Here is a 26,225-nt window from a genome sequence, read left to right as displayed (position 1 = left end):
CGCAGGGCACAGGGCTTCTGTGTGTTATGAGGATGAACAAAAGGTCTGTGGGGTATAGAGCCTTCTCCTACCGTGGTCCGGCTCTTTAGAACGATCTACCTGCTGTTATTCGGCAGTCTGACATGGTGGAGATTTTTAAATCAAGACTGAAGACCCACTTTTTTAGACTGTCTTATCATTAATTTTTTTAATCTGTTTTGTTTTTGCTTTATAATTTTTATTCTACTGTGTTTTATCTTTTTACTGTGCTTTTCTTGCTTTTAAGTTTGATTTTAGATTAATTTGTGTTGTTGTGAATTATGTGAAGCGCGTTGGGGTGACTTTGTCGTGATTTGGCGCTATATAAATTAATAAATTGAAATTAAATTGAAATTGAACAAAAAAAGCTGGATGTGAAGTAACTAAACATATATATAAAAAAAGTGGTATGTGTGTTCTTCAAGTTCGGGTCCTCTACCAGCTGCCTGGGAGTTTAACGGTTTGGCACAGTATCTTAGCTGTTCTTAGGACTACACTCTTCTGTACAGAGAGCTCTGATGTTGTGGCTGGAATCTGCTGGAGCCACTCTTACAATTTGGGGGTTACACCTCCTAGTGCTCCTGTTACCACTGGGACCACTTTGGACTTTATCTTCCACATCTGCTCCAGTTACTCCTTCAGCTCTTGGTACTTCATTACTTTATATCTATCCTGTTTCCACTGATCATCCTTGAGATGTTTCTACATCCTAACTAGAGTCCACCTAGGGTAAATTCATTTGACTGGACATGATTTAGAAAGACACACACCTGTCTACATATAAGGTCCCACAGTTGACAGTGCATGTCAGAGCACAAACCAAGCATGAAGTCAAAGGAATTGTCTGTAGACTCTGAGACAGAATTGTCTGGAGGCACAAATCTGGGGAAGGGTACAGAAACATTTCTGCTGCTTTGAAAGTCCGAGTGAACACAATGACCTCCATCATCTCTAAATAGAAGAAGTTCAGATCCAGCAGGACTCTTCCTAGCGTGATCGGGGGAGAAGGGCTTTAGTCAGGGAGGTGACCAAAAACCCCATGATCACTCTGTCAGAACTCCAGCTTCCCTCTGTGGAGAGAGAAGGACAACCATTTCTGCAGCAATCCACCAATCAGGCCTGTATGGTAGAGTGGCCAGACAGAAGCCAGTCCTTAGTAAATGGAACATAGCAGCCCACCTGAAGTTTGCCAAAAGGCACCTGAAGGACTCTCAGGCCATGAGAAACAAAATTCTTTGGTGTGAATGTCAGGTGTCATGTTTGGAGAAAACCAGACACCATCCCTTCAGTGAAACATGGTGGTGGCAGCATCACGCTGTGGGGATGTTTTTCAGCAGCAGGAACTGTGAGACTAGTCAGGATTGAGGGAAAGATAAATGCAGCAATGTACAGAGACATCCTGGATGAAAACCTCCTACAGAGCGCTCTTGACCTCAGACTGAGGTGACATTTCATCTTTCAGCAGGACAATGACCCTAAGCACACAGCCAAGGTATCAAAGGAGTGGCTTCAGGACAACTCTGTGCACCGACGCTCTCCATCCAACCAGATGGAGCTTAAGAAGTGCTGCAAACAGGAATGGGCAAAACTGCCTGAAGATAAGTGCGCCAAGCTTGTGGCATCATATTCAAGAAGACTTAAGGCTGTAATTGCTCCCAAAGATGCATCAACAAAGTATTGCGTAAAGCGTGTGAATAATTATGTACATGTGATTTTATATATATATATATACAGAAATTTGCAAAAAAATCATGTCTATATGGGATATTGTGAGTAGAATTTTGAGTTGAAAAAAATTATTTCATCCATTTTGGAATAAGGCTGTAACAACAAAATGTGGAGAAAGTGAAGCACTGTGAACACTTTCTGGATACACCGTACATACAACGATAGTTTTCAGTTCAGTTGAATTCGAAGACATTAGATCTACATTCAGACATTAGACAAAAAGTTAATTTGTGCACAGTGTTGTTGTTTTTAGACTGGGAGGGGGTGTAAAAACAGAATGTGTGTGTGTGTGTGTGTGTGGTGGTAGTGGTGGTGGGGTTACTCAGGATGTCATTCATGCTGGAGCAACTTCTGTTTACCCCAATGATTCACCTTGAGTACATATGTCACCTGGGCAATTCCAGAAACCACCTACATGACAAGTGTGGTGGAATCAGCTTTTTTTTTTTTGGTCAGGGTTTCAGTTTTTCAGTTTCAGGGTTTTTCTGCTTTGGTCTGTCTGCCTCTATCACTCTTGTCTGTCTTTGGTGGTGGGCGTTTCTCTTTCTCTGGCCATGCCTTTGTTCTGGTGCTTTCCATGCACACCTGTTCCTAATTTGCAGCTCATCACCTGGGATTACATAAACTCACTGGGTGCTGTTGTTCCTCGTCAGATCGATGCACCTTGTGCCTTTTCTCCAGCTCTGTATCTCGTGTTCCATAGTCCTGCCTGCCTGTTTGAATGACCACGCCTTAGCCTGATCATTTTTGGACTGCCTACTTGTGTACCAGCCTCTGCTATCCACACCGCTAAAGTCTTTTGTTAACCAGAGCTGTTTGTGTGAGCCTCACATTTGTGTCCAACCAATGACCGTGACCTTTTGCCAAAACAAACCATTAATGGCAATTCTGGGATCACCCTACATACTCACAGTCCAAGCAATAGTGGAAAAAACAACACATATTATTCTTCAATTATGGCATGATGTCTAAAGAATTATGGAACTGAAAAAATATGGTATAGTGACCTATTTTGCAACAATGGGGTATTTTTCATGATCGCTGGCAACTGCTTGACCTCTGAGGATTAAGCGTGTAAGCCATCGATTCATGTTGCTGATCTTGAATTAAGGCGGTAGGAGGCTAAGGGAGAACGTCCAGATGTCACTTTACCCATCTTCACATCTACATCTTCTAGAAGACCAGGAATCACCACCTTTCCATACTAATGGGTTTTGTGTGTTGTCAAGGGCATAAGTGTAAGGATACCAGATCAGATGAGCAAAGTTCAAGTACACAATTTATAGATCACAAAGTAAATGTGAGGACAGGTTTACTGGTTTGTTTTAGTTCAGGACAAATGATGATTCAACATGTAGTGATATTGAAGTTCTGGGTGAGATTCACATTAGGCTCAGGTAGTAGGATGGGATCTTTCTGAGAGTGGGGCTGGACAGATTATTGAAAGATAACTGTGATCTGATGATGGAGAGGCATTAAGGTTAAGATGCAAATGGTAGGTTCAAGGGTGCATGGAACAGGGTAAGAAAAGTGATGTGACAATCTTACTTGAAGATGATTGATTCTGTCCTTTAACACCAGGAGGTGTGGTCCAGTTAGTTTGTGGGCAGCCATGGGCAGGTAGAGGTTCAGCAACAGGAAAGATGGCAAAGGTGCAATTGCTGAAGCAGCATAGGTCCAAAGCAGGCAAGAGTCAGGCGATAGGTTGACAATTTTCAATTTAGTTTCATTTATATAGCACCAAATCACAACAAAGTTGCACAACAAAAGAGTCGTGCACCCTGAGAATGCAAAGGCCGGGCTGGTACGTAGGGTTTAATTAGGTCAGCTAGGTAGGGAGGTGCCAGTCCGTGAACAATTTTATAGGCTTGTAGCAGAACCTTAAAATCTGATCTCACTGGGATAGGACAAATAATAGTAACTGGCCTGAATAAAGGTTGTGGGTCGAAGACTAGCAGTGGTCTGGCAACAGGGAGGCAAACACAAACAAAAGCTGGATGACTTGGCACATGACTTCATCAGACGATAACAATGCAACCTATCCAATCCAGTAACGTAATTCAAGTATTGGAAAATACCGATACAACCTGCGACATTTTCCGATATTGAAGAGGAGCCACTGTGAAACCTTTCAACTGCTGCATGCTCTCTGCTGTTTGCTGCTGGGCATGGGGGGGGGGGGGGGGGGGGTCTGAACTGAAGCTGAGCTCTTTGAGAGAGGTCTCTTCCGCAGTCTATGCCGATTTTCTGAAAAATGAACTGAATTGTTTGTGAAAATGTGTGCTGAAAAATCAACCGCTTCAGCGTCCGAGGCTGTGAAACGCTAGGAAATGGCAGCTGCTCAGAGCACAGCTGAACAATTTCTATCAGCTGAAAGAGGAAAAAAAAAGTCTCTATTGAAATTTACGGTTTCTTTCACAGTTGAAAGGCTTCATGTTTCCATAAAGTTCCACATTTGCTCAGCAGGAAGACAGTGAGCAAGCGAAAGAGATATAGCGAGAGAGAGAGTTAAATTTTACTCAACACTTGCTTTGACAATGTAAACATATGTTTTCCATGTCAATAAAGCTTCACTGAAATTGAAAATTGAGAAAGAGAGAGAGCGCTGTTTTTTCCTCTTCAAGTCTATAAAAAAGTACTTAATTCTTTAACCAAAACATCAAATCTTATAGATGTACCTTCTGGCAAATTTTTGTAGCTGAACTTTCAGGTCTTCTTAAGAAAATCCTCCTCTAAACACTTCATCATAAAGCTGTATAACTGGGAATACAAAATATCCTCAAATAAAGTCAACAATGTTGTTGATGATGATAATATTAAAGCAAACAGAAATCTGGTATCGGTATTGGCAGATATCCAAATTCAGATGTCGGGATCTGCTTGGAAGTGAAAAATTGTGGATCGTGCATCCCTATCAGACAGTCTAGCATTGAGCATGCACCAAAGCCTGACTGAAATAGAACAGAGTCAATAGGACACAGGCGTGCATGTTTAAGTGGGAGGAGGTAGGGAATGAGCAGAGAGAGAACAGGTGTAACAGTCCACCCTTGTGTTGCTCTCTGACTCAAATTGGCCACAGGTGAGGGGGGCCAGATCAAGCAAAAGTCAGGTGGTTTGTTCCAAATGTAAATAGTGTTACCTTGTTGAGGTATTGCAGACTGGAACCCCTTCTGAGAGCAAGGTCAAGCAGTGGCATTCACTGGGAAGTGCCTGGTGGTTGGATTTTACAACATGGGCCTTCAAAATAATTGTTTGAAGTCAACATCTTTGTGAATTTAGGACTTGTAAGTTCACGAGTGTGGTAGTAAGGAGTTTCAGTGTCAGGTTGAGTCATGTTGACTGGTGGCTGCAGTAACAAATAAGTAACCCAGTAAGAACATTTCAACTTGGGATATATTTAATATTGAGTGATCAGGCCTGCACTGACTATACTTCGAAACATCTCTGCAGACTGTCAGTATGAGATATGGAGGTTCGTGCATCTCTGCAATAGTTTTTTATTTTACCACAAAGGGTGAACTCCCGAATCAAAGCAATTGCTGACCATGTTGATATGTGTCGAGCATGTGACCGTTTCTCTGTGAAGCAGCGACTGAGCACTGCACCCTTTTCTCTCAGTATTTTATGTGCACACAATGTGGCTTCTTGTGCTCTCAGAGCTTCAGGCCAAAACACCAGAGATCACTTTGATCTGACTCTGTGGTGCCTCAGCCAATGAGGAGCACTGGCAGTCACAAGCTCCGTCCAATCACCATCTCCTGCTGAGAGAGAGGGCGAGCAAGCAGGGGAAGATCAGAATGAAACTGAGAACGAAAGGACAGTAAAGAGGAAAAAAATGAACAGTGACTATTAAAGCAACCCAGTCCAGTCGAAGATTCAAGCTTCTCTACAGTGACTATTAAAAATGAAATCAGCAAGAAAGAGATGAACAAATTCTATAGCTGTCGTGTTATGCAAGACTGGACTAATGGCCCCCTCACACATAGTGCGAATATGTACAACTCAGGGCCACTCCTGTCGTAACAGCTTGTATAAACGCACCACGACACATTGCGCCGACAGGCAGGCGTGCATGATGCCGGTGCTACGGTTCATGCACGCAGGAACACAGTGATAGCAGCTGGGTGATGTGTAACCACATTGCACAGGTGCTTCGAATAAAATAAAATATGTGCCACCCACGGGATTTGAACCTGCACCTTCCAAAAGCTCTGAAACGTTACCACTGAGCTATGATCACTGTGCTGTGAAAGATGCAGGAAACTGTCTGATATCAGGACGGACATGGACGTATTTAAAAAAAAAACAACAACTGCACACCATATAAAAACATTGCATTATATTGAATCCCTCTTATCAAGTGTGCAATACAAATATGATCTGTCTGCTCCTCTGTAGATGACCCATAGTCAGACGTACAGTCATAAAATGACATGAATGAGAAGCAGCTCGCTCTTCTCATGGCCATATCTGCTGGCTTGTGTCCAGCCAGCCTGCACCCATGTCCTGCCGGCGCACTGCAGGACTGACACAGCATTATATGGAACAGAGCTCACTTGGGTGATGTGACAGATCGCCTGCTGCGTGTTATGATCTGGCGGTCTGTTTCAACCTGGGGGCAGCCTGTCAATGGGTTGCAGTGAGCGCGTGTGCTCGCTGCTGCCCGTCACCACAGCGATATGTTTTTATTTATGTCCACGTGATGACAGCAAGCAGACACATGCATGTCACAGTGGGCAGTTGTTAGTCCATGTCCGTCTAAACACAGTACGTGTTGTCCAGCTGGGATGGAGACACCTCCTGTCAGTTCAGCGCACAGACCAAAGCCACACTTGTGGGGCACTTACACAAATTTCACTGCCAGCTTGACAGTGATTGTCTGCTGACTGTTGTCATGTTAACAGTGTGAATGGCCACACATTTTCTAAGTGCCATGCGAGCGGTGTTAGATGCTCATGTGTGCCACCTGGAATTTGGCCGACGCTTGCCACGAGAGGGATCGATGGGTTTGCACACCACACACTCTGTCTTTCAGCCGCTGGTGTGTGCAAATAGTTGTAGCAACAGGTCTATGAAGCAGCTACGATTTTACATGTTTTGCACACGATTCCTGTTTGATGCGCAAATCAACCAAAGTTTCACTATGTGTGAAGGAGCCCTAATGGAAGGCATCTGAGGGCTGATGCATATTATGCACGGTCAGTGCACCACGATATAACTGTACAACTAAATATGCATATGTCTGTAAAGGTGTTTTTTTTATGTTTTTTGTTTTTTGACTATGTATAACTTCATCATATGACATCTGTGTGACTTTAGAACACCTCGCACATAGTTTCTTAAGGTCAAAGTCCTGTTAGAAGTGGCTTTTCATGAGCGAAATTAGATGTGATCAAATGTCAGGAGTATGTACTTAGTTCATGCACTTCAATCTAAGTTTTTTGTGGTGGTGTCAGAATTCAGAAACTGAAAAGTTTTGAAAAAAAAAACCTTTGGTGGTGTAGGTACATCCGTAAGAGGAAAAAATGAGTGAGTGAGGCACTTTTGAATGAGATATATTGCAAAATGTACACCAAATGGGTTTTTCAATATGAAATTCAAATGTCCACAAATTCCACAATCGGGATCAAATCCGGATCAAACTTTGTCAGGTGATAGTGAGTGCCAGTCTGCTTCTCACTTTCAAATATGAGAGTGATTGGGGCACATTTGATAAAGATATAATGTCAAATATACAATAAATGGGGTTTTCAATGTTAAATTTAAATGGCCACAAAATCTGTAATATGGATCAGATCTGGATCACACTCTGTCATTGAAGGATACCATCCCACATGCAAGAAATCTGATCTTTTTTGACAGTTATAGAATTTTTGAAATTTCATTCAGTGTTACAGATAGGGATTTTTCCTGACTTTGTCATTTCACCTATGACCTTGAAAATTTAATCAGTTCTTGCCTTTCAGGATATGAATCTTTAGTAAAAATTTAATTACGGTATATGAAAAATCATGGGCTCCAGGCTGTTCACAAACAAACGGGTGAAAATATAACCTCCTCCAACTTTGTTGGCAAAAAAACAAACAAACAAACAAACAAAAAAACGACCAGGATCACTGGTGCAGCAGGCGGAAAGAAAGTCCCTGCCTTGTTCTCCACGTCATGCACCCTACTATTCCGGCAGTAAATTGCATTAGGCCACTCGCCAACGCGACAAAGAACTTCAAAAGGGTCACATCACACTCACGTTGAGTTACGGAGTTGTAGAAACATAAATCAAGGTTAACGGTGAAAAGCAATCCCACAGCATCGAAGTATCTGACAAGGTAGGTAAGTAAGTAAGTAAGTAAGGTTTATTTATATAGCACCTTTCAAGATAGAAATCACAAAGTGCTTCACATAAGAACAGAGAAATTAAAAACAGCAGAAACATAAAACCAAAAAAACTAGGTAAAAGCCAGCCTATACAAAAGGGTCTTTAGCTTCACTTTAAATGTTTCAACAGAGTCCACGGAGTGTAGGTCCAAAGGCAATGCATTCCACATTTTAGGTGCCACCACCTCGAAAGCACAGTCTCCCCTGGTCTTCAGTCTTGTCCTAGGCACAACCAATAGGCCCAGGTCCGAAGACCTCAGAGACCTACTTGTCACATATGGATGTAATAGCTCGGTGATATAAGATGGCATTTGACCATGCAGAGCTCTAAACGTCAGCACTAGAATTTTAAATTGGAGTCTGAAATGGATGGGGAGCCAGTGCAAGGGGTGCTATATAGAGGGAGCAAAGCAGGGGCCAAAGATGGACCCTTGTGGAACCCCATATTTCATGGGAACTAGGCTTGAGGTGACGTTATTGTACAGGACACAGTGAGAGTGAGTGGTTAAGTAGGATGTCAACCATGCAAAGACATTCCCAGCAATCCCAAAGTGATTCTCAAACCTATTCAGTAGGAGATCTTAGTGCTGCGTTTGACATGGTGGGCCATCGTATAACAGTAGCAGAACCATAGTGGCGTCTCAATCCATTGCAAGCAGAAGGTCATTTTCCACTTTAGTAAAGGCTGCAATGGTGCATTGTAAATGCAGACTGCAGTGGCTTAGAGAGCTTATTCTCAGTAAGGTGGGCCACGAGCTGCTGTGAAACCACTTCTTCAAGAATTGTAGATCAAAATGATGGGTTTGGTTTCTGTCTATCTTTTTTCAGTAGACTAGGGTCAAAGTATTTGTTTAATCACTGCATATTTAAGACATTAAGGAACAGATCCCAAAATTAGTGACAGGTTATTAATCACCTCACGTATCCAAGTCATATTCCCATCAAATTTGAAGGAAATTTGTTCAGCAATTTTTGAGTTACAGTAGCGTTCAGAGTAATAGTAGTGCTATGTGACTAAAAAGATTAATCCAGGTTTTGAGTATATTTCTTATTGTTACATGGGAAACAAGGTACCAGTAGATTCAGTAGATTCTCAAAAATCCAACAAGACCAAGCATTCATGATATGCTCACTCTTAAGGCTATGAAATTGGGCTATTAGTAAAAAAAAAAAAAAAAGTAGAAAAGGGGGTGTTCACAATAATAGTAACATCTGCTGTTGACGCTACAGACTCAAAACTATTATGTTCAAACTGCTTTTTTAGTAATCCTGTGAATCACTAAACTAGTATTTAGTTGTATAACCACAGTTTTTCATGACTTCTTCACATCTGCAAGGCTTTAATTTTTTTGGTTTGGAACCAAGATTTTGCTCGTTTACTAGTGTGCTTGGGGTCATTGTCTTGTTGAAACACCCACTTCAAGGGCATGTCCTCTTCAGCATAAGGCAACATGACCTCTTCAAGTATTTTGACATATCCAAACTGATCCATGATACCTGGTATGCGATATATAGGCCCAACACCATAGTAGGAGAAACATGCCCATATCATGATACTTACACCACCATGCTTCACTGTCTTCACTGTGAACTGTGGCTTGAATTCAGAGTTTGGGGGTCATCTCACAAACTGTCTGCGGCCCTTGGACCCAAAAAGAACAATCTTACTTTCATCAGTCCACAAAATATTCCTCCATTTCTCTTTAGGCCAGTTGATGTTGATGATGAATTTCTATTTCAGTTGATGATGAAAAAAACACTTATGGACAAAGATCATTCTTCTACAACATCTATACTAAGGTGTGGGATGATATCCCTCTGGGCACTAGAACTATCAGCTCAAAGATACTATTTAAAAAAACTTACAGAGACGATTTATTGAATAGTTATTCGTGTAACCACTGATCTAACTTTCTCACTTGTCTGATCTTTTTATCTTTTTATTTATGTATTTATGATTTTATGAATGTGTGCTGTACATGTTAGGTTTATTGTCCACATGATTGAATGAAATGATTGTTTGTGTGTAGGTTTATGTGTAAAACAGGAACCTGCTGTAAAACAGTTTTAACTGAGTCAGGCCTGGGGTAATGTGCAATTGTGCTTTTAACCTTTTTCCTGTATAATAAATGAAATGAAATGATGTATTCTTTGGTAAATTGTAACCTCTTCTGCACATGTCTTTTATTTAACAGAGGGACTTTGCGGAGGATTCTTGCAAATAAATTAGCTTCACACAGGCGTCTTCTAACTGTCACAGCACTTACAGGTAACTCCAGACTGTCTTTGATCATCCTGGAGCTGATCAGTGGGTGAGCCTTTGCCATTCTGGTTATTCTTCTATCCATTTTGATGGTTGTTTTCCCTTTTCTTCCATGCGTCTCTGTTTTTTTTTTTTTGTCTATTTTAAAGCATTGGAGATCATTGTAGATGAACAGCCTATCATTTTTTGCACCTGCGTATACGTTTTCCCCTCTCCAATCAACTTTTTAATCAAACTACGCTGTTCTTCTGAACAATGTCTTGAACGTCCCATTTTCCTCAGGCTTTCAAAGAGAAAAGCATGTTCAACAGATACTGGCTTCATCCTTAAATAGGGGACACCTGATTCACACCTGTTTGTTCCACAAAACTGACGAACTCACTGACTGAATGCCACACTACTATTATTGTGAACACCCCCTTTTCTACTTTTTTTTACTAATAGCCCAATTTCATAGCCTTAAGAGTGTGCATATCATGAATGCTTGGTCTTGTTGGATTTGTGAGAATCTACTGAATCTACTGGTACCTTGTTTCCCATGTAACAATAAGAAATATACTCAAAACCTGGATTAATCTTTTAAGTCGCATAGCACTACTATTATTCTGAACACTACTGTACTTTGTCCACACACAGACACACCAGTGAAAACAGCACCATGCTATTGCCACCTCACCAATGCACAGGGTAATAGTAATCTCTTGATCGGGATCTGTATGCTATGATGATGCGGATCAAAATGGACTGCATTTATATTGCACTTTTCCATCTGCATCAGAAGCTGAAAGCGCTTTACAGTTATGCCTCACATTCACCCATTCATACAAACACACACGCACACAGTGTTGTGGAAAGTAACTTTGACAAGTTACTTTTTTAGTTACGTTTTTAGTTGCTTTATACAGGTGCTTTATGCAGTTACTTTATTAGAATCTGCAGAAAACTTGCAACTAATAAGTAATGTAACTAATAAGGTAACGAGTAATCTAACTTGGTTACTCGTAAGATTGAGCAATCAGAAAAGTAACTAATCAGCAAAGTAACTAATAGTTACTTTTCTGAGTACTAAATCTTAAAAATAACCAAATTAGATTATGAGTAACTTTATTAATTACATTCAGCAGCTGCCGACAAGGTGTCCGCAGCTGCTAATGAAGTAAATATAAGAAGTAACTGTAAAATATAACTGTATAGATTAACAGATGAAGTAACTTTCCAAAGTTACTTTCCCCAACACTGCTCACACAGCAATGTCAGGGTGATGCCATGCAAGGCGCTGACTACACGTGGGGAGCACCTAGGGATTAAGGACCTTGTCCAAGGGCCCTTTGTGATTATCCAGTCTGGCTGGGTTTTGAACCGAGGATCCTCTCTCTGGTCTGAAGTCCAACACTTAACCACTAGACCATCACCTCTGTGCATTAAAATGTGGATTTTGATGCAGACCTGGTGCCAAATATTAGTTAAAAATTTTAAAAAGAGGATTGTGGCGTCATCACATTCTCTTTGTTTTTTCTACTGTCCATCCAATCGTTATAAATTCAATTAACACACATTCCATGAGCTGCAATGTCAAAAACACTAGAAATATTGAAGTTAAATTACTACAAACAGACTGATATCTCAGGAGCTATGGACATGCAGTGGAAACTAAAATAGAACATGTGCTTGCAGATATTCAGGTTCTGATTGTGTGGTTGTGCTGATGATGAATGTCAAGAGAAAACCTGATGTTTTCATACGCGGCCTTTCTCAGTGGAGACTCTGCAGAGTTGCAGTGCTGACCTTGAGAGTCTCCTCACATTTAAGAACTTTCACAAAGGACAGTAAGGAGGCAACAGCTCTCAAAGCGGCTGATCAATGGAGAACTTTATCCCATCTCTCACAGCAGCTGTCCAGTCTGTACAATGTCATCGCTGTATAATAAAGTGAGTGAAGGAGGTCACGTCTCTTCACTCTGAAACATATCATGATGGATCCGTTTTAGAGAAACAGTGATGTATTTCCTCTTTAACTTTGAGCAAAGTTAGGTGAAGGTAAAACAAGGTGATGCTTTTCTTTTCTTTTTTCTATCTCACTTGTTCACCTTTGGGACTTCAATGCTTTCGCTCAGTATTGATTTGTATTTGTTTCCCACTTGCTATGTCCAATATTTGCAGCGAGGAAAAGTTACAAAGAGCATGGCTGATGGCACAACACAAAAATGAGCAGTGACTCTCTTGAGAGGACAAATGTTTAGTGGCGAGTTATTTAACTTGACAGCAATTATTCTGTGGCAGAACTGAAACACAGCTTCTCAGGTTTTGTGGAAAGGTGTAAACTCCATTTTACTCCAATGTGAAATAAGGCTGTAACATAGCAAAATGTGGAAGAAGTGAAGCATTGTGAATACTTTTCGGATACACGGTAAAGGTATCCAGAAATTCAGTGGACATGTTGTTCCATCAGTATCCACTTTGCCCTCTTCGGTGTATAGCTAAACCAATATTCTAACCCAATTATATTTGTTCTGCAAATCTGATTGGTTAATCGTGTGAGATTTCAGACCATAAAATATTGAGTAATATTCGACCATTTCACATTTGATGTATAACTCTGTGCCCTGACAGTGTTGCTGCACAGGTGTCAACAGTGGTGCTGTCAGCTGTCGTCCTGTCCCCTTTGCAGAAAAACGGCCCCAAAGCATGATGTTTCCACCCCCATGCTTCACAGTAGATATGGTGTTCTTGGGATGCAACTCAGCATTCGTCTTCCTCCAAACATGACTAGTTGAATTTCTATTTTGTTCTATTTTGGTTTCATCTGACCACATGATATTCTCTCAGTCCTCTTCTGGATCATCCATATGCTCTCTGGCAAACTTCAGATGGGCCTGGACATGTACTGGCTTAAGCAGGGGGACACGCCTGGCACTGCAAGATTTGAGTCCCTGTCTGCATAGTGTGTAGCCTTTGTTACTTTGGTCCCAGCTCTCTGCTGGTCATTCATTAGGTCCCTCCATGTAGTTCTGGGATTTTTGCTCACCGTTCTCATGATCATTTTGCCCCCACGGGATGAGATCTTGCGTGGAGCCCCAGATCGAGGGAGATTATCAATGGTCTTGTATGTCTTCCATTTTCTTACAATTGCTCCCACAGTTGATTTGTTCACACAAACCTGCTTGAATATTGTAGATTCACTCTTCCCAGCCTGGTGCACATCTACAATTTTCTTCCTGGTGTCCTTTGACAGCTCTTTGGTCTTGGCCATGGTTGAGTTTGGAGTCTGACTATTTAAGGCTGTGGACAGGTGTCTTTTATACAGTTAATGAGTTCCAACAGATGCCATTAATACAGGTAACAGGTGGAGGACAGAAGAGCTTCGTAAAGAAGTTACAGGTCTGTGAGAGACAGAAATCTTGCTTATTTGTGGGTGACCAAATACTTATTTTCTACCATAATTTACAAATAAATTATTTAAAAATCCTACAATGTGATTTCCTGGATTTTTTTTTTCTCATTTTGTTTCTAATAGTTGAAGTGTACCTATAATGAAAATTACAGACCTCTCTCATCTTTCGAAGTAGGAGAACTTGCACAATCAGGGACTGACTAAATACTTTTTACCCCACTGTATGTATGTATATGTATATACGTGTATGCATGTATATGGATGGGTGTGATTAGGTTTTGGAATAGTTTGGTCAAAGTTAAAGGTCAAGGGAAACATCAGAAAACGCCTTTTTTGTATATCTCTGCAACCACAGAGGCTAGATGGATAATCTCTAGCATATATTGCTGAGCAAAATATTTGTGATTGATTTGGTATGAATGACTTCATAATGAAGTCACACTGAAGTCAGGTAATGAAATCATACAGCTAAAGTTGCGATATACCCACACATCACCAGTCCACACTGTCCATGAGTCATCCTTCATGGACCAAAAAAAACAAAGAAAAAAAAAACCTAATAAAGAAAATCCAAATTCCCAAAGTTAATTTGCATCACCAAGCAGGAAAATCAGTGGGTAATCTGTGTTTAATTTGTCCAGGTGGGAAAGGTGAAGAGTACAAATAACACCCATCACTCACTCATCTTCAACCACTTTTCTGGGTTTGGGTCACCAGCAGGGGACCCCAGACTTCCCTTTCCTGTGCAACATTGACCACCTCTGACTGAGGGATTCCGAGGCGTTCCCAGGCCAGTGTGGAGATATAATCTCTCCACCTAGTCCTGGGTCTTCCCCGGGGTCTCCTCCCAGATGGACGTGCCTGGAACACCTCCCTTGGGAGGTGTTCTAAATCACAATGTATGCTTTAATATTCCCATGCATTTTGTGCATGCACTATGATTATACACCGGGCTCTTGGGGCTTTTGGTCTGTTTTTGAGACTTGGTCTCTAAGAGTGACATACCATGTCAACTGTGGTGCTTCAGCTCAACATCTCCACTAAATCCTTATGTACCACTAGAATTACCTTCTGCTGGTGAAGTTGTAGCTCGGCAGGTTCCAAAGCTTCCAAAGTTCAGGGCAACTGCTGAAGAGCAATGAAGTGGGCTGCCTTAGAGAAGTGGTTAACCACAGTTGAAAATCACAAATTTACCTTTGGATTTAGGAAGCCTGCTACTGTGGGCACAGGTGGTGCACGTTGTGACATAATTCTGTGTGTCACTGCTCAGACTTGGCCACCACAAGTGCTTCTTGAGTAAGGTCATGGTGCGGTTAGCTCCACGATGGCATGCAAACCAGGAGGTGTGGGCCCAATACAGAACCTGGGAGCAGACTGGGTCTGGTACAAATAAACAGTTTGCAGGGCCGTTACCTGGATCAGGTTGTTGCTGTTGAGCATCTTGGACTATCTTCTCGATTCCTCAGCTGCACTGGGCAACAATGCACTCTGTCAGAAGGATAGCATCTGGAGTCAAACTGGACCCTCTGGACGAATACTGGCGAGAGAGGGAGTCAGGTTTAGTGTTTCAGGAACCAGGGCCATAAGTCAGAGTGAAATTAAAGCAGCTAAAGAATAGTGCCCATCTGGCCTATGTGATCAAACTGATGCCTGTGTCTCAAAGGACCTGCATGTGTTATGTATACTAGCATTTAGGGGAGATGATGGTCTAGTGGTTAAGTGTTGGGCTTGAGACCAGAGAATCCTCAGTTCAAATTTCAGCCTGACCGGAAAATCACTAAGGGCCCTTGGGCAATGTCCTTAATCCCCTAGTTGCTCCCAGTGTGTAGTGAGCACCTTGCATGGCAGCACCCTCACATCGGGGTGAACGTGAGGCATTATTGTAAAGCGGTTTGAGCGTCTGATGCAGATGGAAAAGCGCTATATAAATGCAGTCCATTCATTTATTTAGTGTCACTTTCCTCAATGACATTTCATGTAGAAGGATCTGGGTTCTGTTCCCAATAGACCCAGGTTTTAATTTCATCTCACTGCAGAATACTGCTGTTTATAAGAGGTGTGTTACCACTATTTGTCATGTCCGGAGAAAAGAAAACAAGATACGCTGTGAATGGTGTCTGTGTGAGAAAAAACATTTCTGCACAGAAATGAACTACATTAAAAAAAATAAAGCATTCCTTGGTTCTAAGGTTACTTTACAGACTGTGTATTTATTGATGTTTGGTCTCTGCATCTGTATGTGTATAGGTCTTGGATGGAGGGCAGGTCACTACAGTACAGTACAGATGGTCCTTTACAGTTCCTATGCAGTTAGCTAAGACCTCAATTCAGGTTCACTGCCATTCAGATAGGTCATCCAGGAAGTCATAATTATGGTGATCAACTGGCAATGTCGTACAAAGACAATTTTCCTGAAAATACACATAGGATTCTTCTTGACTTAAGAGTCCATACCCAACAACCCCTGCAACCATTAACTGCACCTCAGTGGAGCAGCTGAGCTGCACCAAATTACACATCACAATGACCTCTACTTGACATAGAACCATGCATTATGGGCCAAGGAATCCCAGTAGCACATTTTAGCTCAATCCCAATACTCCCCCTTCACACCGACCACTTCGCCCTTTCCCTTCATTTTGCATCTGCATGTGCAAAATGAAGGGAAAGGGTGAAATGATTGGGGTGAAGAGGGAGTACTGAGATTGGGCCTTACTTCCACCAGAAGCTAAACAGGGCAAGATCCACAGGGACCATCATGTGTTCCATCTGCCAAGACGTCATTGAGAAAGTTCTGACCATGTGCATTGCTGTGTGGTTTGGGAGCTGTACTACCCACCATAAGACCCTGCAACACATAGTGAACATAGCCAGGAAGATCATTGGTACCTCACTGCCCTCAGTACTTTTACAATACCTGCCTTCCAAAGCAGCTAACATTGCAAGTGACCCCTCCCATCCCTCATCCAGTCTCCTTGTCATTTGGGAGGAGGTACCAATGCCTTCATACCTGCCCCATCAGACTGGGTAACACCTTCATCCATCAGACTGTCAGGATGCTAAACCTCTGCCCTTTGCCTCCAAAACATCTGGGCTGCAGTGTACTTATTCTACCTCCAACATGCCCAACAGTACAAGCCTTAAGCACACACACACACACACACACACACACACACACACACACACACACACACACACACACACACACACACACACACACACACACACATACATGGCAGCAGACACCTTGTACTCCTTGTACTTGTACCACTACTCAAAAATCTGCTGTTATTTACATCCTGTGGATGAATTTATTCACATGATGATTTACAGTGGGGGAAATAAGTATTTGATCCACAGGTCCAGAGGTTTATATTTTTTTATTATAGGTACACTTCAACTGTGAGAGACAGAATCTTAAACAAAACAAAAAAACAAAACAAAACAGAAAATCCAGAAAATCACATTGTGTGATTTTTAAATAATTAATTTGCATTTTATTGCATGAAATAAGTATTTTATCCCCTAGAAAAACAGACCATAACATTTGGTACAGAAATATTTGTCTGCCATTACAGAGGTCAGACATTTCCTGTAGTTCTTGACCAAGTCTTCACTAGACCCTGAAGCCGTAACTTTTTAAAATTACGGCTGGCTGAAGAGATTCCATGGCTGCTAGCCGGCTCAAGCCATTTTTAAATGGCCGCTTATGGCTCAGCTCTTATAAATGGCTCAAAACGGCTGGACTCTTTATTTTATTAGGATGTTTCTTTGTGCTATCTACAAGTTTCTCTTTCTATTAAAAGGGAAAAAAGCAAATATACAGGCGACTAAGACTAGAGTATTTTATTAGCCAATACAATCATGTACACTGTACTTGCCTACACTTTGTCATAGTTATCATGAATAATGCACTTCATATTGCATTCGGATGGTGCTAGGCTAGATCTTCTCCCATTCAGAAGAACACCTGTGGTATTGAAAAGGGATTCCACAGGCACGCTGCTTGCTGATATGCAAAGATACACTTTAGCCAAAGATGACAACAATGGAAAGTGTTTTTGATTGTCCTTCCAAAACTCCAAGGAAGTTTCAGCAGTACCTGTTGAGTTGTCCTTTGCAGTTTTTGTTCTCAAGACTCCACAGCAGATTCCCCGCTGTCTCTGGCATCCTCCAGCCAGGACATCTGCAGCTTTTTCACACTGCTGACAGGCTCTGCATCACCCTGAGCAGCAGTTGGGACAGCTTCCTCCACATTGCATGTCATGTTGTCCAGCACGGAGTCAAGTGTAAAGTAAAACAAGATCACTAGATAAGTAATGCTTTTCAACAATTTTTTAATAAATCCTACATGGTTGAAATTGAACAAATTTCATTACTTATGATAATGGTACACATTGGTAGTACCTTGAAGTCTGAATATTACAGAGTAGTTCCTTTTATGTTGTGTAGCTTCTTCCTTGGTCAAGACTATATCCGTCACTGATGGGTCAAAGCAGACACTCGCTTTCACCAAGTCGGTCATGGGGATTCGCTTGTCCAGGTTCTGCAGGATTCTATTTTTCAGCTTTTTCATTTGTTCGGAATCACTGCCAGTCTCACACAGCTTCCTGATCCTCAAGCGAATCAGTGGGACAACTGATAGGGTTGGAGCTGCCTCACTGATGACAAAAAAGACAATCATTACTTATTGATCATGGAAACTGAATACTGAATACAATGGAAATCAGAACAACAGTATCTGTATAAATATATACCTCAGAACAAGAGTAAATTCCAGGAATGGATTAAGGAATGTTTGAATCTCCTTCAGCGTCTCCACATCCTCGTCAAGTAGGACCATGTCGTGCTTTGCAACCTTTCATAGGACCTCATTTAGGTCTGAAACCAGATCAAGGATGCTTGTGATCATCCTAAGTGCACTATTCCACCTCGTGGGAACTTCCACTTTCAGTGTACGGTGGCGGTGAGTGGTGGTGGAATGTTCATCAGAGTCTGCAACAGAGAAATTTTCAAAACTTAGTCTATAAATGTACAAGCTATAATATAGGTATTTATATAATTTAGTGTTGTGCTTTGCTTATTTTGCCCAAGGAATTTATCTTCATCTGGCTCTAGTACAGGGATGGCTTCATCCTCAGTGATCTCTTCAGCAACAGTCTCTAGTACTTGCTTCTCCTTGAGTATACCTGTTTCATGTTTCAACATATGCACTTTGAAGTATAGAGTCTTCACTATGTCCTTGCACTTCTTTATTGTTGCAACCAGTTCAGGTACTTCTTTTTCATCAAACCCATCTTTCATAAGGAGATTATGGATTGAGTGTGCCAAGCAAGTTTTCCTTTGATGTCCTAAGATGCGGGATAATTTTAGCATTGCAGAAGCCCCATCAGTGCAGTCGAACATCACTTGACGATGGTGGGGAAGGAAATCAGCCAACACACCCCTTACACGATGATTCAAGTTTCCAATCAATAACTGTACTCACTCTCACTGCAAAGTACGGATGCTTATGATGCTTGTCAGTCAGTCCATCCATCCATGAGTATTGTAGCACTGCTAATGTTGGCAAGTTTCTCTTTCACCGACTTTCTCACTGTGTCATACACGTCACACAGTGCTGTTGTGGCAAGAGCTCTTGAACTAGGCAGATGGAAGTTAAAGTTCTTGCTGTTTAGGTGTGTGAAGTCTGAGCGTTCCACAAGATCAAAGGGTAGGAGGTCCCGGCATAACCACAATGCCAGATCATGATTGAATGCAGTCACTTGTGGCTCAAGCTGATTTTTTTTTTTTTGTCACTGCTGAACCATGAGGTGATCTTCTGTGACTGGCTTTCAGATTTCCTGATATTTGCCTCTGGATGTACTACGGTAGCATGGTTAAAGAAGTTCCCAGTTCGTGTTTTCTGCCAGGGAATACACCCTAGTTAGCTGACCCTCCTCGTTAGATGCCTCCTTGTTGAAGCATATCTTGCAATAGAGTTTATCATCAATCCAAGTGTGACGGCCATCAGTTGTCCTGTGCACTTCGCCCATAAACTCCCAAAATCTGGAACGCTGAGGTTTTGTTGATTGTTTCATTGTCCAGAACAACCCAAGTTGTGTGAATGTGTTGACATGGCGATTGCTGACAAATTGATTCTGTACAGATCTCAGCAGTCTTGCCTGTCTAGGGTTCGCTGCATTCCCCTGGTCCTGCTGCGGAACATCTGCAATTCATAGAGAAAAATATTGTAGACATTTGACAATGAAAAAAAGAACCAGATTTAACACGAGAACTACCAGAGTGGTGCCAAATGGCACTTCTTCCTTTCATGACCAAGGTGGTTCCAAATTACACTGCTGGGGTAATTTACAACTCATTAGGCCACCTTATGTAAGTGGAGCCATTAGATCGGAATGTGGCAGTAGATCGGAGCAATTGGAGGTTTAAAAGTTTAACGAGCAGCGTTTCATTCAGGGCAGCGTTTACCACAGCCAGACTCAGCAGTATCTGTGCACAATGAAAGTGATCCACCAAGACAAAAAATAAATAAATAAAATAATAATAATAATATTGAGTTCAGGTCTGGAGACTGGCTAGGCCCCTCCTTACTTGCTCTGGCTGTGTGTTTGGGGTCATTGTCATGCTGGAAGACCCAGCCACAAGCCATCTTCGATGCTCTTACTGAGAGAAGGAGGTTGTTTGCCAAAGTCTCACAATGCATGACCCCATCCATCCTCCCTTCAATACGGTGCAGTCGTCCTGTCCCCTTTGCAGAAGAGCACCCCCAGAGAATGATGTTTCCACCTCCATTCTTCACGATTGGGATGGTTTTCTTGAGGTTGTTCTCATCCTCTAAACATGGCAAGTGGAGTTGATTCCAAAAAGCTCTATTTTGGTCTCAGCTGACCACATGACCTTCTCCCATGCCTCCTCTGGATCATCCAGATGGTCACTGGTGAACTTCAAACGGGCCTGGACATGTGCTGGCTTGAGCAGGGGGACTTTGCTGCCCTGCAGGATTTTAAACCATGACAACATCATGTGTTACTAATGTAATCTTTGTGACTGTGGTCACAGCTCTCTTCAGGTCATTGACCAGGTCCTCCTGTGTAGTTCTGAGCTTTGTCAGAATCATCCTTACCCCATGAAGTGAGATGTTGCATGGAATCCCAGACCGAGTGAGATTGACAGTCATCTTGTGTTTCTTCCACTTTTTAATAAATAATTATAACAGTTGTTGTCTTCTACCAAGCTGCTTTTGTCCTTCATGTCCTTAGACAGCTCTTTGGTCTTGGCTATGGTGGACAGGTTGGAGTGTGACTGATTGAGTGTGTGAACAGGTGTCCTTTATACATGTAATAAGTTTAAACAGGTGCAATTAATACAGGTAAAGATTGCAGAATAAGAGGGCTTCTTAAAGAAAAATACTTATTTCCCCCATTGAATTTATTAATCATTTTTCTGTACTATATTAGCTGTTTCACTGTGGCTGTCTGTTGTACCGCAGCTTAACCCTTAACTTGTCATTTTTAGTTTCATATTATTTAGTAACCCTTGTTTTAATACACTCAAAAAAAATATAAACACAACACTTTTGGTTTTGCTCCCATTTTGTATGAGATGAACGCAAAGATCTAAAACTTTTTCCACATACACAATATCACCATTTCCCTCAAATATTGTTCACAAACCAGTCTAAATCTGTGATAGTGAGCACTTCTCCTTTGCTGAGATAATCCATCCCACCTCACAGGTGTGCCATATCAAGATGCTGATTAGACACCATGATTAGTGCACAGGTGTGCCTTAGACTGTCCACAATAAAAGGCCACTCTGAAAGGTGCAGTTTTGTTTTATTGGGGGGGGGGGGGGGATACCAGTCAGTATCTGGTGTGACCACCATTTTCCTCATGCAGTGCAACACATCTCCTTCACATAGAGTTGATCAGGTTGTCAATTGTGGCCTGTGGAATGTTGGTCCACTCCTCTTCAATGGCTGTGCGAAGTTGCTGGATATTGGCAGGAACTGGTACACGCTGTCGTATACGCCGGTCCAGAGCATCCCAAACATGCTCAATGGGTGACATGTCCGGTGAGTATGCTGGCCATGCAAGAACTGGGACATTTTCAGCTTCCAAGAATTGTGTACAGATCCTTGCAACATGGGGCCGTGCATTATCCTGCTGCAACATGAGGTGATGTTCTTGGATGTATGGCACAACAATGGGCCTCAGGATCTCGTCACGGCATCTCTGTACATTCAAAATGTCATCAATAAAATGCACCTGTGTTCTTCGTCCGTAACAGATGCCTGCCCATACCATAACCCCACCGCCACCATGGGCCACTCGATCCACAACATTGACATCAGAAAACCGCTCACCCACACGACGCCACACACGCTGTCTGCCATCTGCCCTGAACAGTGTGAACCGGGATTCATCCGTGAAGAGAACACCTCTCCAACGTGCCAAACGCCAGTGAATGTGAGCATTTGCCCACTCAAGTCGGTTACGACGACGAACTGGAGTCAGGTCGAGACCCCGATGAGGACGATGAGCATGCAGATGAGCTTCCCTGAGATGGTTTGTGCAGAAATTCTTTGTTTATGCAAACCGATTGTTTCAGCAGCTGTCCGAGTGGCTGGTCTCAGACGATCTTGGAGGTGAACATGCTGGATGTGGAGGTCCTGGGCTGGTGTGGTTACACGTGGTCTGTGGTTGTGAGACTGGTTGGATGTACTGCCAAATTCTCTGAAACGCCTTTGGAGACGGCTTATGGTAGAGAAATGAACATTCAATACACGAGCAACAGTTGACATTCCTGCTGTTAGCATGCCAATTGCACGCTCCCTCAAATCTTTCGACATCTGTGGCATTGTGCTGTGTGATAAAACTGCACCTTTCAGAGTGGCCTTTTATTGTGGGCAGTCTAAGGCACACCTGTGCACTAATCATGGTGTCTAATCAGCATCTTGGTATGGCACACCTGTGAGGTGGGATGGATTATCTCAGCAAAGGAGAAGTGCTCACTATCACAGATTTAGACTGGACAATATTTGAGGGAAATGGTGATATTGTGTATGTGGAAAAAGTTTTAGATCTTTGAGTTCATCTCATACAAAATGGGAGCAAAAACCAAAAGTGTTGCGTTTATATTTTTGTTGAATGTATTTATATATATCTACACCAGGATCTAAGAAAAGCATTTTCCATTTGTGCTGTACATGTGGCTGAAAAACTGCAAACTTGACTGAGTAGGCACCTGAATACAACAGAGATCTGGGGATTTAGAAGAAGATTTACTGAACTGTTGAACCCATATTATTTGTTTGAATATTCTGAAGGTTCTATGTAATCTTTAGAACATTTAGTGTAAGATAATGTGAAACACCTATGAATAAACATAATTTAGTGTCCACTTTTTAATGGTGTAATTGATTTCCTTTTTGTTATAAAACTACATAACACAAAGGACTGATCATTTGTATTGAAGATAAATGATTTGTGGCTACTAGGCTCTGGCAAGTGTGGCTGTGTAAGTTGACCCATGTGACTACTTGCAATATCCTCACACTAACTTTTCCCTGTAGCATACTTGGTTGTCCCCTACTCTTTGAGAATCCCTGGAAGCATTTTTAATTTATGATAAACAAACATAATGTTGAGCTTTTGACATAATGTGACCTATGGTTACTGTATTTTCTTGTACTTGTGACTTCACAGGCTGAGTTTCAACAAGATTCATTGCTTAAATTTATTGCACAAAAAATGGAGTCCGATGCAAAAGGCTGGTGACCGCAATAACGGTTTATGGTCAGATTTTTTTTTTTTTAAAGTAGACCTGCATTGAAATAAATGCAGTCAGATCTTTGGACCAAAAAATTACTTATATTTACACATAAGATCTTTCTGAATGTAGTAAAGTAAATCTGCAAGCCCAGATCTGTCATTCAATGGAGAAATCTTCATTTAAAAATGAGAACCTTACAGCTAAAATTTAGCCCTCTGCAAAACTGTCAGCACATCATGGACGCTGCCGAGATGTCAGGGAGAAGACCCTCTCCCAGCATGCATTGCGCGCGCCAACTGTAATTTGTGGATTTACATCAGTTTGCATCTGCACCTTTTTATTGTCTTATACGGAAGGATCTACTTTTTAAAACTTCATATTGTCTTGCAGTACGCTTGGTGAGTTCACATTTCTTTTATTTGTGCTTGAAAATTATTTTTGGGGACTTTTTCATACGCCCGTTTGATTGAGTAGTGTCACATTGAAAAGCTACTGTCTTTCGCCTCCGGTGTTACCATCGCGGAGTACGGAGGCAGGACCTACAAAGAATTCAAGTCATTAAAAAGATATAAACCTCTCTCAGCGGCCACAGAGCTCTGTGGCTCCGATTACTGAGACGTGCGGTGCTGCGGATTTTGCCGCAAGAAGTCTGTCCTTCCGAGCAACAGGTGTCACCAGCCGCTCCGCATTCAAAACAGTGAGCATAGTCTCTGGATTTGTGCCAAGTTGGCTGCACCTCCATTCAGTAGACAGAGCCATGTCTGCGGCTGCACAGCAGACACGGGGGTGTGAGTGGCCCGCGGCAGAATTTAACGAGCGCATGCACTCGGTAAGCGCATCGGAGACAGTGAGAGCGGCGTTGGGGAAGATCGGCGCCCGCTGTCGATGCCACCGCTAATCTGAGCATGCAGAGCTGTATCTCACATTCATTGCAGCTTACTTTTGGATGTTGAAACCAGGATGTGTATAACAGTAACATTACTAACAGATAAAATCAATTTCAATGCGGGATCGGACTGAAGGCGGGAGCGTGTCATCTTGTCCCCGACGTCATGGAAATGACCCGGATGTACAAACTGTTTTCGCGGAGGGCTAAATTTTAGCTGTAAATTTGTCATTTTTAAACAAAGATTTCTCCGCTGAATTACAAATTTGGGCTTACAGATTTACTTTACTGCATTCACAAGGGTCTTATAAATACATATCAGCTATTTCTTTCTGAAATCTGACCACATTTATTTCAGTGCAGGTCTACTTTAAGAGGCTTAAAAGAGTGTCAGACTCGATGGTATGAAGTGGTTGGACAAAAATGCAGGTTTTAGGTGTAAGAAGAACTGGTTTTAATGGTAGTTCTAGCGAGGTTTGCCACAAAAAAAAAAGGCTGGCTGTTACAAGCAACAGTGTTCAAAGCATAAGGTAGAGACAGGGTCCAAAAACAGGCAGACAGGTCAAACTGCAGGTAGGCAAAAAACAGGGATATATACTCAGGTAAATGCTTGAAAGAGGCTCAAGGTAAAACAATCTCACATGGAGGTGAGGAAAAACTGCCATTCATAAAGAGGGAGTGATGAGGAGGAAATGCAAGACCGGTGTGGTGTAAAGATCAGGAACAGGGCGTGTCAAGCAGGAGGGAGGACAGGAAGGAACACCCAACCACAGACAAGTGAAATACCCAACACAAAACTCAATTGTGAACAAAAGAACAGTAAAATGCAATAAAGACAAAACTCTGACACCCCCCCCCCCCCCCCCAGTCGTATCATGACAAGGAGGAAAGTCAGCCATATAGTAAAAGCATGGTTTTTAAAAGTGACTGAAACAATCAGAAAAACATCTACCACGCAGGGCACTTTGCTTGCTGTCTTCATGAAATACCGTATCATTGCATTAGTTTTTGATAATTGCACATCATGAAAAGCTTTGACCTTGTGTGACCTGTGGTCAGTAATACTTAGTCAATGTAAGGCTGAATCTCAATTCTATCCCTTGGCCCTTCCCCTTACCCCTTCCCCTCCGTTTTGCGTGGGCACGAGAGACGGAGGGGTGTCTCAATTCTCTTTTTGGAGTGAGGCGGATTGGTAGGCAGAGGGCTTCAAACCCCTCCGTTTGGAGTGACTCTGGAGGCACACTCCATTTGGAGGGGAAGGAGGAGCTTACTGCTGTCTCCGAAAAAACAAACATGGCACCGAAAGAGCCGCACAAATGAAACGGTTTCATTACAAATTACTCTGTTTAGAAAGTTATAACTTGCCAAAAAGCTTTACAGGCAGTTGTCTATGACAGCGACGTGTATGCTGCTGGATGCATGTTGCGTACATTGTCTTTCTGAAGAATATCGTAACTTCGCTCATGCGCTGAGGTGTTATAATGCATATACACACGAACGCTATGATAAGACACTTTTATATCTCACAATGGAGAAAATCATGATAAGAGATAAGCACGTTAATTTGTATGTTCATAAATCTTTGGATAATATCGATCCTTGCTGTTGGATTTCAAGGTCTGTAACGTGTGTGTATTTTGTAAACAAACAGGGAGCCCTGAACACACTCGACTCCTAATAAGCTTTCAGACAGAAAATGAGAAGTTTCACCAATGTTTGAAAATATATCCACACACATGTATACGAGGTCTATTAGAAAAGTATCCGACCTTATTATTTTTTTCAAAA

At 42.0% G+C, this 26,225-nt stretch overlaps 1 long non-coding RNA gene across 1 annotated transcript; it reads right to left on the bottom strand.

Moving 5' to 3' along the window:
- Positions 1-492: 492 nt before the first annotated feature.
- Positions 493-17,032, bottom strand: LOC117503202. The gene is made up of 3 exons (XR_004558517.1): positions 17,021-17,032; positions 14,470-14,473; positions 493-677 (listed from the first exon to the last, which is right to left on the bottom strand). It is a non-coding gene; the product is annotated as an uncharacterized LOC117503202 (long non-coding RNA).
- Between the last annotated feature and the right edge of the window lie 9,193 nt (positions 17,033-26,225).

Source organism: Thalassophryne amazonica, chromosome 2, assembly GCF_902500255.1.
Source record: "Thalassophryne amazonica chromosome 2, fThaAma1.1, whole genome shotgun sequence".
NCBI classification, from domain to species: Eukaryota; Metazoa; Chordata; class Actinopteri; order Batrachoidiformes; family Batrachoididae; genus Thalassophryne; species Thalassophryne amazonica.
Note: the sequence above shows the minus strand (reverse complement) of the source record. Positions and strands in the feature narration are given on the sequence as shown.